Source organism: Pan paniscus, chromosome X (assembly GCF_029289425.2).
Source record: "Pan paniscus chromosome X, NHGRI_mPanPan1-v2.0_pri, whole genome shotgun sequence".
Lineage (NCBI taxonomy): Eukaryota > Metazoa > Chordata > Mammalia > Primates > Hominidae > Pan > Pan paniscus.
The window spans coordinates 86,330,802-86,346,287 of record NC_073272.2 but is presented as its reverse complement, the minus strand read 5'-3'; positions in this window follow the sequence as shown (position 1 = coordinate 86,346,287).

Sequence of the window (15,486 nt, the reverse complement as noted above, 5' to 3'; positions counted from 1 at the left end):
CAAACTAACAACCTAACATCACAACTAGAGGAACTAGAAAAGCAAAAGAAAACCAACCTCAAAGTTAGCAGAAGGCAAGAAATAATCAAAATCAAACCTGAACTGAAAAAAAAAAATTGAGATGCAAAAAGCCATACAAAAGATTAATGAATTCAGGAGTTATTTTTTTTTTGAAAAAAAAAATAAATGGCTAGACTGATAATGAAAAAAAGAGAGAAAATTCAAATAAACACAATGAGAAATGACAAAGGGACATTACAATTGACCCCAAAGTAGTTAAAAAAAAATGCTCTGAGACTATTACAAATACATCTATGCACACAAAGTAGAAAATAGAGAAGAAATTGATAAATTGCTGGTCACATGCAACCTCACAAGACTGAGCAGGAATAAATTGAATCCCTTAACAGACCAATAATAAACTCTGAAACTGAAGCATTAGTAAAAAGCCTGACAAAAACAGCTCAGGACTAGACGGATTCACAGTTGAATTCTACCTCACATATAAAGAAGAGCTGGTACCATCCCTACTGAAAATATTCCAGAAAACTTAGAAGAGACTCATTTTTGACTCATTCTACGAGGCCAGCAAGATCCTAATACAAAAACCTGGCAGAGACACAACAAAAAAAGAAAACTTCAGGCCGATATCCTTGATAAATATAGATACAAAAATTCTCCACAAAATACTAGCAAACTGAATCTCACAGCACATCAAAAAGTTAATCCACCATGATGAAGTAGGCTTTATCTATGGGATTTAAGGTTGGTTCAACATATGAAAATTAATAAATGTGATTCATCACATAAACAAGGCTAAAAATAAAAACCACATGATTATCTCAATAGATGCAGAAAAGGCTGTTGATAAAATTTACATTCTTTTATGTTAAAAACCCTCAACAAACTAGGCAATGAAGGAAAATTAAATAATAAGAGCTATCTATGACAAACCCACAGCAACATCATACTGAATGGGCAAAAGCTGAAATCATTCCCCATGGAAAGCAGAACAAGACAAGGATGTGCAAAGCAGTTCATAGAATTCAATACTATTCCTATTGAACTACCAATAACATTCTTCACTGAATTAGAAAAAAGCAATTTAAAAATTTATATGGAATCACAAGAGTCCAAATAGCCAAAGAAATTCTAAGCAAAAAGAACAAAGCAGGAGGCAACATATTATCCAACTTCAAACTATACTGCAATGCTACAGTAATGAAAACAACATGCTACTGGTACAAAAACAGACACATAGACAAATGGAACAGAATAGAGTTGAGAAATAATGCCACACATGTACAACCATCTGATCTTTGACAAAGAACTTAAAACTGAATTATCATTCAACCCAGCAATCCCATTGTTTTATATATATCCAAATGAATATAAATTATTCTACTATAAAGACACATATATATTCATCACATCACTATTCACAATATAAAATACATTGAATAAATCTAAATCCCCATCAGCAGTAGACTGAATAAAGAAAATGTAGTACATAGACACCATGGAATACTACACAGCCATAAAAGGAACAAGATCATGCTTTTTGTAGCTACATCAATGAAGCTAGAGGTCATTATCTTAAGTGAAATAAAGCAGGAAAAGAACACCAAATACCTCATGTACTCACTTATAAGTGTGAGCTAAACATTGAGTACACACACAAATGAGGAATGTGTTGCCTCCAAAATCCAAATTGGCCCACTAGGCATTTGTGCCTCTTTCTTGGTTGTAGGAAGGGCCAAATGCAGCAACTTATCCTTCACCTTAGAATGAACATCTTGACAGGCCCCACACCACTGGACCTCTAGAAATTTTACTGAGGTATAAGTTCCCTGAATTCTAGTCAGATTTATTTCCCATCCTCTGGCATGCAAATGTCTCACTAATAAGTCTAGTGTGCTTGTTACTTCTTGCTCACGGGATCCAATCAGCATAATGTCATCAATGTAATGGATCATTGTGATATCGTGAGGAAGCCAAAAATAATAAAGATCTCTCCCAATAAGATTATGACACAAAGCCAGAGAGTTCATATACCCCTGAGGTAGGAGAGTAAATGTATATTTCTGGTCTCACCAGCTGAAGGCAAATTGCTTCTGGTGGGCCTTATGGACAGAAATGGAGAAAAAGCCATTTGCCATTTCAGTAGCTGCGTATCGGGTACCAGGATATGTGTTAATTTGCTCAATCAAACCACATCTGGTACAGCAGCTATAATTGGAGTCACTATTTGGTTAAGCTTACAGTAATCCACTGTCATTCTCCAAGATCCATCTGTGTCCTGCACAGGACAAATGGGAGAGTTAAGTGGGGATGTGGTGGGAATCACCACCCCTGCGTCTTTCAAGTCCTTGATGGTGGCACTAATGTCTGTGATCCCTCCAATGCAATATTGTTTTTAATTTACTATTTTCTTAGGTAGAGGCAACTCTAATGGCTTCCATTTGTCTTTTCGCATCATAATAGTCCTCACCCTACCAGTCAGGGAGCCAATGTGAGGGTTCTTCCAGCTGCTAAGTATGTCCATGCCAATTATGCATTCTGGCACAGGGAAATGACCGCAGGATGAGTCCAGAGACCCACTGGACTCACTGTAAGTCAGATCTGAGCTAAAACTCCATTAATTTCCTGACCTCCATAAGCTCCTACTTTAACTGGAGGACCAAAATAATGTTTTGGGTCCCCTGGAATCAATGTCAGCTCAATGCCAGTTTTCAGTAGTCCCCAAAATGTCTGATCATTTCCATTTCCCCAGTGCACAGTTACCCTAGTAAAAGGCTGGAGGTATCCTTGGGAAAATTGAGAGAAGGTTCACTGCATAAATTACTGGTAGTGTAGCAGGGTCCTTCCTCAAGGGGACCCAGCTTCCCCTTCAGTCAAGGCATCCTGGGTGTGTAAACTGGCTCAAGTTTGGAAATTAATTGAGGAGCCATGATTCTCTGTTTTTATAACTCAAATTAGTCTTTTGTCCATTTACCAAGAAGGGTTTTGCTTATATAACTTATGTAGAAATGCAGTAGGCTTCCTATCAATTTCACTTCTAGGAACACTGTGATTCATTAGCCAATGCCAGAGCTCTGCATGAGTCAGATTATTCTGATTGCCAATTTGCCTCTGGTGTCCATTAGGGTAGCTATGCCTACCTTGCCTTTGATGATTGAATGCTGCCACTTGGCCCCTACCACCTCGGGATCCAATTATTTCCATTGTATTTAAATTTTGTAGTTGAGTGACTGGGATTCCCACTGTTAGATCTGACATACAGAGAAGAACATAAAGGGAAGAATTACAGGGCTCTTCCAAGATGCAGGTGCTGTCCTCACAAATCTATTTCACAAGGCATTGGTCAAGGGTATATCTTCTGGACCCTCACAGCTGGGGTGAGTAGATCTGAAGTGATGAATCCATTCCACCTTACCAATCTCTCTAAGCATTTGAATTTTTTCCTCTACATTAAACCAAGAAAGATCAAGCGTTTTCAGCTCACTCACAGTGGGCCATCATTTAATCCATATTTTAGCTAACCAAGCAAGTAAACTATTAGAACCTTTTTTAACTCCCCAAGCTGCAACATTAAATGCAGAGTCCCTACTTAGCAGGCCCAAATCAATAAATTCAGCCTGATCTAACTCTATGTACCTTCCACCATTATCCTATACCCTTAATATCCATTCCCATGACTGTTCTCCAGATTGCTGTTTATATACATTAGAAAACTCAAGAAGTCCTTTTCGAGTGTAGCACACTTCCTCGTGGGTCACATTCTCAAACTCACCTACAGGGGCCTGCTGGGACTTTTGTCTAGTTATAGATCTAGAAGCAAACAGGGTTGTTGGGGGTGTGTCCTGAGGAGAATCAACGTTATCTTGCCTGGCAACTGCCTCAGGGGAGGCCAACACTGTTGCCTCAGGCAATGCAGGGTTTATCTTCTCAGACAAAGGTGGAAAGGCTGATCGCAGCATGGGTCTGGGAAAGGATGTTGCCACTACTGGGGATGGAGAAACTGTTTCTTCTGACAAAAAAGGTTCATCGGAGTTTACAAACTCAGTGTCCCCAGCTTCATCAGGGTCCTCCCACATGTCCCCATTCCAATCAATGCCCTCACTTTAACAGTAGACACATGATGAGCTGTGCATGCACCTTTCATTGCGGGTCAGCCACTCGCATGATAAGAGCTTGTGTCTGTTTTTCCACAATTTCAGCTCTTTCTCTATAGGAGACAAGACTCTCAGGGCAATCTTAGCAGATTTGAGGCTCAGTATCTGCTTCTGAAGCCAGGAGATAGAATCCTTAAGTTCATAATTTTCTTCCATCACTTTTTCCTCTGAACTTAGGAGCAACCAAGTTCCTTAGGAGCAACCAAGTTCCAACCATTATGTTCCTTGGTTCTCCACATATGGTCAAAGATATAATGTATAGAGTCACTAAACTCCTTGCCTCTCACAAGCTAAGGAGCAACCAAGTTCCAACCATTATGCTCCTTGTTTCTCCACATACGGTCAAAGATATAATGTATAGAGTCACTAAACTCCTTGTCTCTCACAAGCTATGAATCAGGAGTTTCAAATGCATTTATTTTGCGTAACTCTCTAAACATTTCACGCCAAGGACTACCAGTGTTCGCCATGCTATTAGAAGTAAAGTCCTTAGCATTTTGGGGACTAATTATATTAAGCAGCCAAACCCAGAAACCCCCAAAGCAATGAAAGAACCCCATTCTTAATATTCTGTTCCTCATGAATCACTATTTGTACCAAGATTTGTATTAGTCAGGGTTCCCTAGAGGGACAGAGCTAATGGAATATATATATATTATATATGTGTGTGTATATATATATTCCATATATATATTATATATGTGTGTATATATATATTCCATATATATAATATATGTGTATATATATTCCATGTATATATTATATATGTGTGTATACATATATATTCCATATATAATATATATGTGTATATATATTCCATATATAATATATGTGTATATATATATTCCATATATATATACCATATATATATTCCATATATATACCATATATATATTCCATATATATACCATATATATATTCCATATATATATACCATATATATATTCCATATATACATATACCATATATACATATTCCATATATATATTCCATATATATATATTCCATATATGTTCCATATATATATATTCCATGTATATTCATATATATTCCACATATATATATTCCATATATATTCCATATATATATTCCATATGTATATATTCCATATATATATTCCATATGTATATATTCCATATATATATTCCATATGTATATATTCCATATATATATTCCATATGTATATATTCCATATATATATTCCATATGTATATATTCCATATATATATTCCATATATATTTTTTCCATATATATATTCCATATATATTTTTTCCATATATATTTTCCATATATACATTCCATATATATATATTCCATATATATACGTTCCATATATATATATTCCATATATATACGTTCCATATATATATATTCCATATATATACGTTCCATATATATATATTCCATATATATACGTTCCATATATATATATTCCATATATATACGTTCCATATATATATATTCCATATATATACGTTCCATATATATATATTCCATATATATACGTTCCATATATATATATTCCATATATATACGTTCCATATATATATATTCCATATATATACGTTCCATATATATATATTCCATATATATACGTTCCATATATATATATTCCATATATATACGTTCCATATATATATTCCATATATATACGTTCCATATATATATATTCCATATATATACGTTCCATATATATATATTCCATATATATACGTTCCATATATATATTCCATATATATACGTTCCATATATATATATTCCATATATATACGTTCCATATATATATATATTCCATATATATACGTTCCATATATATATTACATATATATACGTTCCATATATATACGTTCCATATATATGTGTTCCATATATATGTTCCATATATATGTGTTCCATATATATGTGTTCCATATATATATATGTTCCATATATATATGTTCCATATATATGTGTTCCATATATATGTGTTCCATATATATATGTGTTCCATATATATGTGTTCCATATATATATATGTTCCATATATATGTGTTCCATATATATATGTGTTCCAGATATTTTATATATATATGTTCCAGATATATGTTCCATATATATATGTTCCATATATATATGTTCATATATATATGTTCCATATATATATGTTCATATATATATATGTTCCATATATATGTTCATATATATATGTTCCATATATATGTTCATATATATATGTTCCATATATATGTATGTTCATATATATATGTTCCATATATATGTATGTTCCATATATATGTATGTTCCATATATATGTTCCATATATAGTTCCATATATATATGTTCCATATATATAGTTCCATATATATATGTTCCATATATATAGTTCCATATATATGTTCCATATATATATGTTCCATATATATGTTCCATATATATATGTTCCATATATATATGTTCCATATATGTTCCATATATATATGTTCCATATATATTCCATATATATATGTTCCATATATATTCCATATATATGTTCCATTTATATATATTCCATATATATGTTCCATTTATATATATTCCATATATATGTTCCATATATATATTCCATATATATGTTCCATATATATATTCCATATATATGTTCCATATATATATTCCATATATATGTTCCATATATATATTCCATATATATGTTCCATATATATATATTCCATATATATGTTCCATATATATATATTCCATATATATGTTCCATATATATATATTCCATATATATGTTCCATATATATATATTCCATATATATGTTCCATATATATATATATTCCATATATATGTTCCATATATATATATTCCATATATATGTTCCATATATATATATTCCATATATATATTTATATATGGGAGTTTATTAATATTAACTCATGTGATCACAAGGTCCCACAATAGGCCGTCTGTAGGCTAAGATGCAAGAAGAGCCACTCCAAGTTGCAGTACTGAAGAACTTGGAGTCCTGTGTTCGAGGGCAGGAAGCATCCTGCATGGGAGAAAGATGTAGGCTGGGAAGCTAGGCCAGTCTCTCTTTTCACATTTTTCTTCCGGCTTATATTCTAGCTGTGCTGGTAGCTGATTAGATTGTACCCACCCAGATTATAGGTGTATCTGCCTTTCCCAGACCATTGACTCAAATGTTAATCTCTTTTGGCAACCTCCTCACAGATATACCCAGGATTAATACTTGGTACCCTTCCATCTAATCAAGTTGACACTCAGTATTAACCACCACAGCATCATATATATCATATTCTCAAACTACAATGAAATTATGTGTGAGAAACAGAGCAACATGGCAAAATAGAAAGCTCCTCCAATCATCCCCCTCACAAGTCCACTAAGTTAACAACTATCTACACAGAAGAACATTCATAAGTACCAAAAATTAGGTGAGTACTCATAGTACCAGGTTTTAACTTTATATTATGGAACAAGGCACTGAAGAGATAGAAAAAACATCTCTGAATGGCCAATGCCATCCCTCCCTTACCCCGGGCATCAAGGCATAGTGAAGAGAGCATCTCTGAGCACCGGGGGAGGGAGAAAACAGCAATTGTGAGGTATTAAACTCAGTGCTGTTCTGTTAAAAAGGAAAGGAAGGCTGGGCACTGTGGCTCACGCCTGTAATCCCAGCACTTTGTGAGGCCGAGGCAGATGGATCACGAGGTCAGGAGATTGAGACCATCCTGGCTAAAATGGTGAAACCCCGTCTTTACTAAACATACAAAAAATTAGCTGGTCGTGGTGGAGGGCGCCTGTAGTCCCAGTGACTCGGGGGGCTGAGGCAGGAAAATGGTGTGAACCTAGGTGGCCGAGGTTGCAGTGAGCTGAGATCGCGCCACTGCCCTCCAGCCTGGGTGACAGAGCAAGACTCCAACTCAAAAAAAAAAAAAAAAAAAAGGACAGGAAAACAAGGCCAACTCATCTGATCCTCACCCACAGGGTAGCATTTAAACCAGCCCTAGTCGCGGGGGAATTGACAGTCCCAGTATTCAAAACATGAGTTCCAGTAAGCCTCACCACTGAGGGCCAAAGTGCTCTCAGTCTCTAAGTAAACTTTAGAGGTAGTCTAGGCCATAAAGACTTCAGCTATTAGGTGAGTCCTATGGCAGAACTAATCTCGGGGACAGTGGACTGGGGGTGCACTTGACATACTGAGACACCAGTGGGACAGCCAAGGGAACACTGTCATCATCCCTCCCCTAAGCCCAGGCTGCAGAGCTCACGGCTTGAAAAAAGACGTCTTCCTTCTGCTTGAGGAGAGGAGAAGGCAGAGTGGGGAGAACTTTTTCTTGCATATTGGATACCAGATCAGTCACAGCAGGGTAGGGCACAGGTTAGAGTAATGAGGTTCTCGTCTCAGGCCCTAGCTCCCAGATGACATTTCTGGGCACACCCTGGGCAAGAAAGAAACCTATTGCCTTGAAGAAAAGGACCCAGTTCTGACAGCATTCATCACCTGCTTACTAAAGAGCACTTCAGCCCTGAATAATCACCAATGATATGCAGGTACTACAATGAAAGTCTTAGTGAGCCTCTGAGACTTGCTGGCTTCAGGTGAGACTCAGCATATTACCAAATGTGTGGCCTCCAGGCAAAACTGCTTGAGAAAAGCATAGGGAAAAGTAAAGGAGACTTTATCTTACACCTTAGATACCACCACTGCCACAGGAGAATAGAGCACAAAGCTGGCTCATGGGGTCCCCAATTCTAGTACTTGACTCTTGGACTGAATTTCTTGACCTGCACTGGGTTAGTGGAAAGCGTACTAGCCTGAAGGGTGATTCCCAGGTTAGGCAACATTCACCACAGGCTGACTTAAGTGACCCTGGGCCTTAAGGGAACATCAGTGATAGTCCGGCAGTACTCCTCCTGCCCAAGGGTGGTGGTGGCTACAGAATGAGGCTCCTCTGCCTTTAGAAAGGGTAAGGAAGAGTGGGCAGTGGGCAGGACTGTATCTGGTGGTTTGAGTGCCAGCTCAACCACAATACAATAGCATACTAGGTAGACGTCTAAGGTTTTTGACTTCAGTCCCTGACTCCAGGAGAGCACTTCTGCACCCACCTGGAACCTGGGGGATTCTCGCTACCCTGAAGGGAAGGCCATGGGCCTGGTAGCTTTGCCACCTGCTGATTGTAGGGCCACAGGGTCTTGAGTGAACGTAGATAATAGCCAAAAAGTGGTGACAACAGGTCTTGGGCAAGACCCAGAGCTGTGCTTGCTTCAATCTCACCCAGTGCATTCACTGTAGTGGTGGCCACAGGGGTGCTTGTGTCACTCCACTTCAACTTTAAATGGCTCAGAACAGAGAGAGACATGCTGTATGTTTGGGATAAAGTAAGGGATGAGAACAAGAATTGCTACCTGTTAATCCAGAAAATTCTTTCAAATCTTGTCCAAGACCATCAAGGCTGTACTTCTGGGTGTGCAAGAATGACAGTGTTACTGGGCTTGCAGTGCCCCCAAATCATAAACAGCTTAGGTTACAATACTCAAGTCCTTTTAAATATCTAGAATTTCTTCCCAGAGAAGACAACTGCAAATAATCCCAGAGACGACAATAAATACTTAAGTCTTCAGTGCCCAGACACCAAACAACATCTACTAGCATGAAAACCATCCAGGAAAAATATGACATTACTAAATAAACAAAACATGGCACCAGGAACCAATCCTGGAGAAACAGAAATATGTGGCCTTTCAGAGAGAGAATTCAAAATAGGTGTGGAGAAAAGTCAAAGAGATTAAAGATAACACCGAGAAGGAATTCAGAATTCTATCAGATAAATTTAACAATGAGATAGAAAGACCCTACATTGATAATATCCCCAGGCTTACAAATCATAGAACCAATAAAATTGGAAAAAGCTTTAAGAATATTCAAATTGTGAGAGAATGCAGAAACCAAATGTATATGGGCATAAGAGAACTGAAAAGTATAATAACAGTAAACCCTGTGAAGCTCCAAAAATAATATTTTTTCTTCAGAAGATAAATCACTCTAATCAAAACTATTTTGCACATGGATAGAACACTGGGAGTAAGAGAAATAAAGTTTATAATATTGGGTAGGTGAATGATCCCAAAAGAAACATATCACATTAAATACTTGTATTAGTCAAGATTCTCTAGAGAAGCAAAACCAATAGAAGATGTCTATCTATAGTTTATATAGGGTATTAACTAACATTATTATGGAGGCTTACAAGTCCCACAATCTGCTGTCTGCAAGCTGAAGGCCTTGATGGTGTAGTTCACAGCCCTGAGACTGAAGAGCCAGTTACAGATTCCAATCTGAGTCTGAAGCCCTGAGAAGCAGGAGTACCAGGAGCAGGAGAAAATTGAAGTCTCAGCTCCAGCATTCAGGCAGAGAGTGAGAGAATCCTCCTTTATTAGTCCATTTTCATACTGCTATGAAGAAATACATGAGACTGGGTAATTATGAAGGAAAAAAAGGTTTAATGGACTCACAGTTCCACATAGCTGCGGAGGACTCACAATCATGGTGGAAGGTGAAGGAGGAGCAAAGGCACATCTTACATGACAGTAGGCAAGAGAACATGTGCAGGGGAATTTCCCTTTATAAAACAATTAGTTCTTGTGAGACTTCTTCACTATCACAACAACAGCACAAGAAAAACCCGCCCTCATGATTCAGTTACTTCCCACCAGGTCCCTCCCATGACATGTGGGGATTATGGGAGCTGCAATTCAAGATAAGATTTGGATGGAGACACAGCCAAACTCTACGATCTCCCTTTCTTCACCTTTTTGTAGGATTTAGGTCCTCAATGTACTGGATGAGGCCCACTTACATTGGGGAAGGCAATAGGTTTTACTTAGTCTATTGTTTCCAATGCTCATCTCTTTTGGAAATAACCTCATAAACTGTTTTGTATTGTTTTGTTTGATGGTCAGTCAGGTGTGGCCACAAAAGAAGACACCAGAGAGGCTGAAGAAAACAAACTTTGTTACACTCACAGGTCCTAGAGACAGGTGGCATAGCACACCACATGAAACCACATTGTAAAGACATTAGGGTGGTCAGGAGGCAGTAGACAGGAGTGTTAGTCAGAGCCCTTATTGGAGTTTCTGTGGGAAATGCAAGGCAGTGGAGGATGACCAGTTTAAGATTGGCTAGTTTGAACAATTTTTGCAGGCTTTAGCCTATAGACATGACCCCTAGTTGTCTGGTATCTGGTCTTAGGATACTTAAGGCTGAAGAATATTGCCTCCTGAGGTATGTGGACCAGATAGAAAAGTTATGGCTCTGGTTAATTTGCATGTCAAAGGGATGCCCCTATCTGTGACCTTTGCTATCTCTGAGTATTGTCTATCCCTGAAATAGTCTCTCCCCAGCCAGAAAGGTTTTTTTATGGTGTCAAAACTTCATGATATACAGAACATAAAAATATACAACACACAGAAACACCCAGAATTAATTTGTTTTACCATATATCTGGGCATCTCATGATCCAATCAAGTTGTCATGTAAAATTAACTATCACAAGTCCACCCCTTGTGATCTTGACAATAATATGCATCTCTATAAAACATACTTAATTTCCAAATAAAGACAATACTGGGTCAAAATATCTCCTAATATGATACAGCAATACTGTGAATAACTGAAAACACACTAACCCCTTTCCTAAAGGAAGAGTAATTTTGTCCCAAAGTTCTTAAGTTATTTTTATTCATTTTCTTCATATCCTGTAACTTAAATACTATAAGGTAAAATTAACAATACTTAGATGGTATGATATGAAGTCAATATATCTTATGTTACATGATACAGAAATAAGAGAGGAAAGAAAATAGTTATTTGATATATTTTACACACACACACACACACACACGTTCATAACCAAATAAGGAGGAATACTCATGACAGTTACAGTCCTCAGTTGGTAACTAGTCACATGATCATAGCTGATATTTTTAATTATTCTCTTCTCTTACCCATTCTATATGTTATTTACCTTTATCGAGCACCACAACTGGTCATTATTCTTTACCTAATGTTGTAACCCAGCCCTTCATTCCTGAAGGTTTTGTGCCAATCTGCCTGGATTGGGTTGTTTTAGTTTTCCATTGACTCTAATCACAGGGCATGGTAATAGTAAGAGATGCCCTAAGAAATATCCTGTATTCCAGACATACTTTTCCTTATCTCCATTGTGGAGTAAGAGTCCAATCTTCTTTTGCTAGTCAAGATCCATCAACACAGCCAGCATAGTAACTCCCTTCTTTGCCTGTTAATTCAGAGGCAAAAGAGGAGTTCAAAGTGGCTGGATGGCAATCTTAACTTTCCAGTATAATGAAATTATTGTTGTGTCTCCTGGTGGGAATATTTCTCCTTTTGGAGCTAAGAGCTCTAGGAAAGCAGGGCATAAAGTTACAGTAACAGGAAGCAAATATTTGCTAGTGGGTCACTAGGGGTAATGGAGAGTTCTACCACTTTTATTTCTACCTCTTGATTCCTGGACCAATGATCCTGCTATAGAAGAAACAGCACCATATATTGGACACTGATTAAGCATATCTACAGCTTTTTGGAGAGCATTGTGCCAGACCTGCAAGACATTGCCACCTAGCTGATGCTGTAATTGATCCTTCAAACCGTCATTCCACTGTTCTATCAAGCCAGCTGCTTCAGAATGGTGAGAAACATCGTAACTAATGGATTCTATAAACATTGGCCCACTGTTATATATTTTTTTTGCTGTGAAATGTTTTTATCAGAAGCAATATTGTGTGGAATACTATGACAGTGGAAAAGCCATTCTGTGATTCCAAGGATGGTAGTTTTGGCAGAAATATCGCATGCAAGGAAAGCAAGTCATATCTAGAATAATTATCTGTTCTAGTAAGGACAAAATGCTTTCTCTTCCTAACAGAAGCAGTTTACTGCATTTAATCTGCCACCAGGTAGCTGGCTGATCACCCTGAGAAATAGTGCCACATCAGGGCCATATATGGAACTCAATGTTGCTCTCTGCTGCTGGCAAATTGGGCACTCAGCGGTGGCTGTAGCTAGGTCAGTCAAGATGAGTGAAGTCCATATTGCTGAGCCCATGCATAATCTTAATCTCTGTTACCCTGGAGAATTAGTTTATGAGCCCATTGGGCAATAACAGAGGTGGCTGGGGAAAGAGTCTGACTAGTATCAATTTGTAACCACAGAATGGTTCATCGTTTTCACTCGATTATTAAAATCTTCCTCTGCTGAGGTCACATTTTGGTGATCATTCACATATGACACAAATATTTTCACATTTTTGCCCATTCAGAGAGGTCTATCCACATACTTCTTCCTCAGATTTCTTTGCTATCAATTTTCCAATCATCATCTCTCTAAATTCCTGACCATCCAGCCAAACCATTGGCTTTGTGCATGAATCAGTATATAATCACATATCTGGCCATTTCTTCTTCCACACAAAGTTCACAGCAGGTATGCTGTCCAAAATTCTGCCTACTGAGAGGATTTTCCTTCACCACTGTCCAACAAGTATGTCCCAGGGAGTGGCTATAGTGAAGTTGTCCACTTTTGGGTGGTGCCTACATATCATGTCAAATCATCTATAAACCAGGCTTAAGTATTTTCTTCCTATGCCACTTGATTATAAGGAACTCCTCATGAGGTTATAGGTGCAGGCCAGGGGAAAAAAGGTAATGTAACAAGGGTGGGGATCATGGACATTTGGACTGCTGCTTTGCATAATTTACATATGTTGTCAGGGCCTGCTAGGACCTGAACATATATATATATCTTCCATTTGGTGATGGAATTTTGCTATGTGTGCCCAACTTTATGACATTGTGGGTCAGGTTACTACCAATTCAAGAGGGACAACTCAGGTTGCATGGTAACTTAGTGGCTTCTGGTCAAGCATTCAGTTTCTATTAAGGCTCAGTAGCAGGCCAAAAGCTGTTTCTCAAAACAAGAGTAGTTATCTGTGGAGGATGGCAGAACTTTGCTCCAAAATCCTGCATCTGTACTATAGTCTACGTATAGGGACTTGCCAAATGCTCCAGTGAGCATCCCTACTTGCCATTGACACTTCTAGAATCATTGGATCAGCTGAACCATATGATGCAAATGTCAGAGTAGCTTTCACAGCAGCCTGGACTTGTTACAGAGCCTTCTTTTTTTTCTTGGACCCATTCAAAACTAGCAGCATTTAGGTCACTCTGTAAATGGACCAGAGTGACATACCCAAATGAAGAAATATGTTGCCTCAAAATCCAGAGGTGTCCTAGTCATAGTGCATTCCTTATGGTTGTAGGAGAGGTCAGATACAACAACTTATTCTTTACCTTAAAAGGAATATCTTAACAGGCCCCACACCACTGGACCCCTAGAAATTTCACTGAAGTAGAAGAAGGCTGAAGTTTTGTTGTATTTATTTATCTCCCTCTGGAACAATGCCTTACCAGTAAGTCTGGAGTAGCTACTTCTCACTAAGTCCAATCAGAATAATGCCATCAATGTAATGGACCAGTGTGATCAGTGTGATATGGAAAGGAAAAGAGATCAAGATTCTTGCAAACTAAGTTATGACACAGGGCTAGAGAGTTGATATACTCTTAAGGTACAACAATGAAGCTGTATTTCTGGCCTTGTCTGCTGAAAACAAATTGCTTTTCATGGGCTTTATAGACAGGAATGAAGAAAAAGTCCTTTGCCAGAGCAATAGCTGCATACTAGGTGCCAGGGGCTGTATTACTTTGCACAAACAATGAAATAACATCTGTTATAGTAGACGCAATTGGAGTCACCACCTGGTTAGGCTTATAATAATTCACTGCAATTCTCCAAGATTCAACTTTCTTCTGCACAGGGTAGATAGGTGAGCTGAATGAAAATATGGTGAGAACCACCATCCCTACATCTTTCAAGTCCTTGGTGGTGGCATTAATCTCTGCAATAATTCTAGGAAGGCAGTATTGCTTTTGGTTTACTGTTTTCCTAATTAAAGGCAGTTTAAGTGGCTTTCACTTGGCCTTTCCCACCATAAGAGCCCTCAGTCTATATAAGTCAGGAAACCAAGATGATTATTCTTCCTGCTGCTGAGTATCTCTATTCCAATTATCAATTCTGGAACTGGGGAAATAACCACAGAATGGCTTCTGGAAAACAACGGGCCCACTGTGAGACTGATCTGAGTTAAAACTCCATTGATAAACTGACCTCCATAAATTCCTACTCTTTCTGGCAGGCCACAGTGACTTTTTAGGTCTCTTGAAATTAATGACAATTCATAACTAGTGACCAG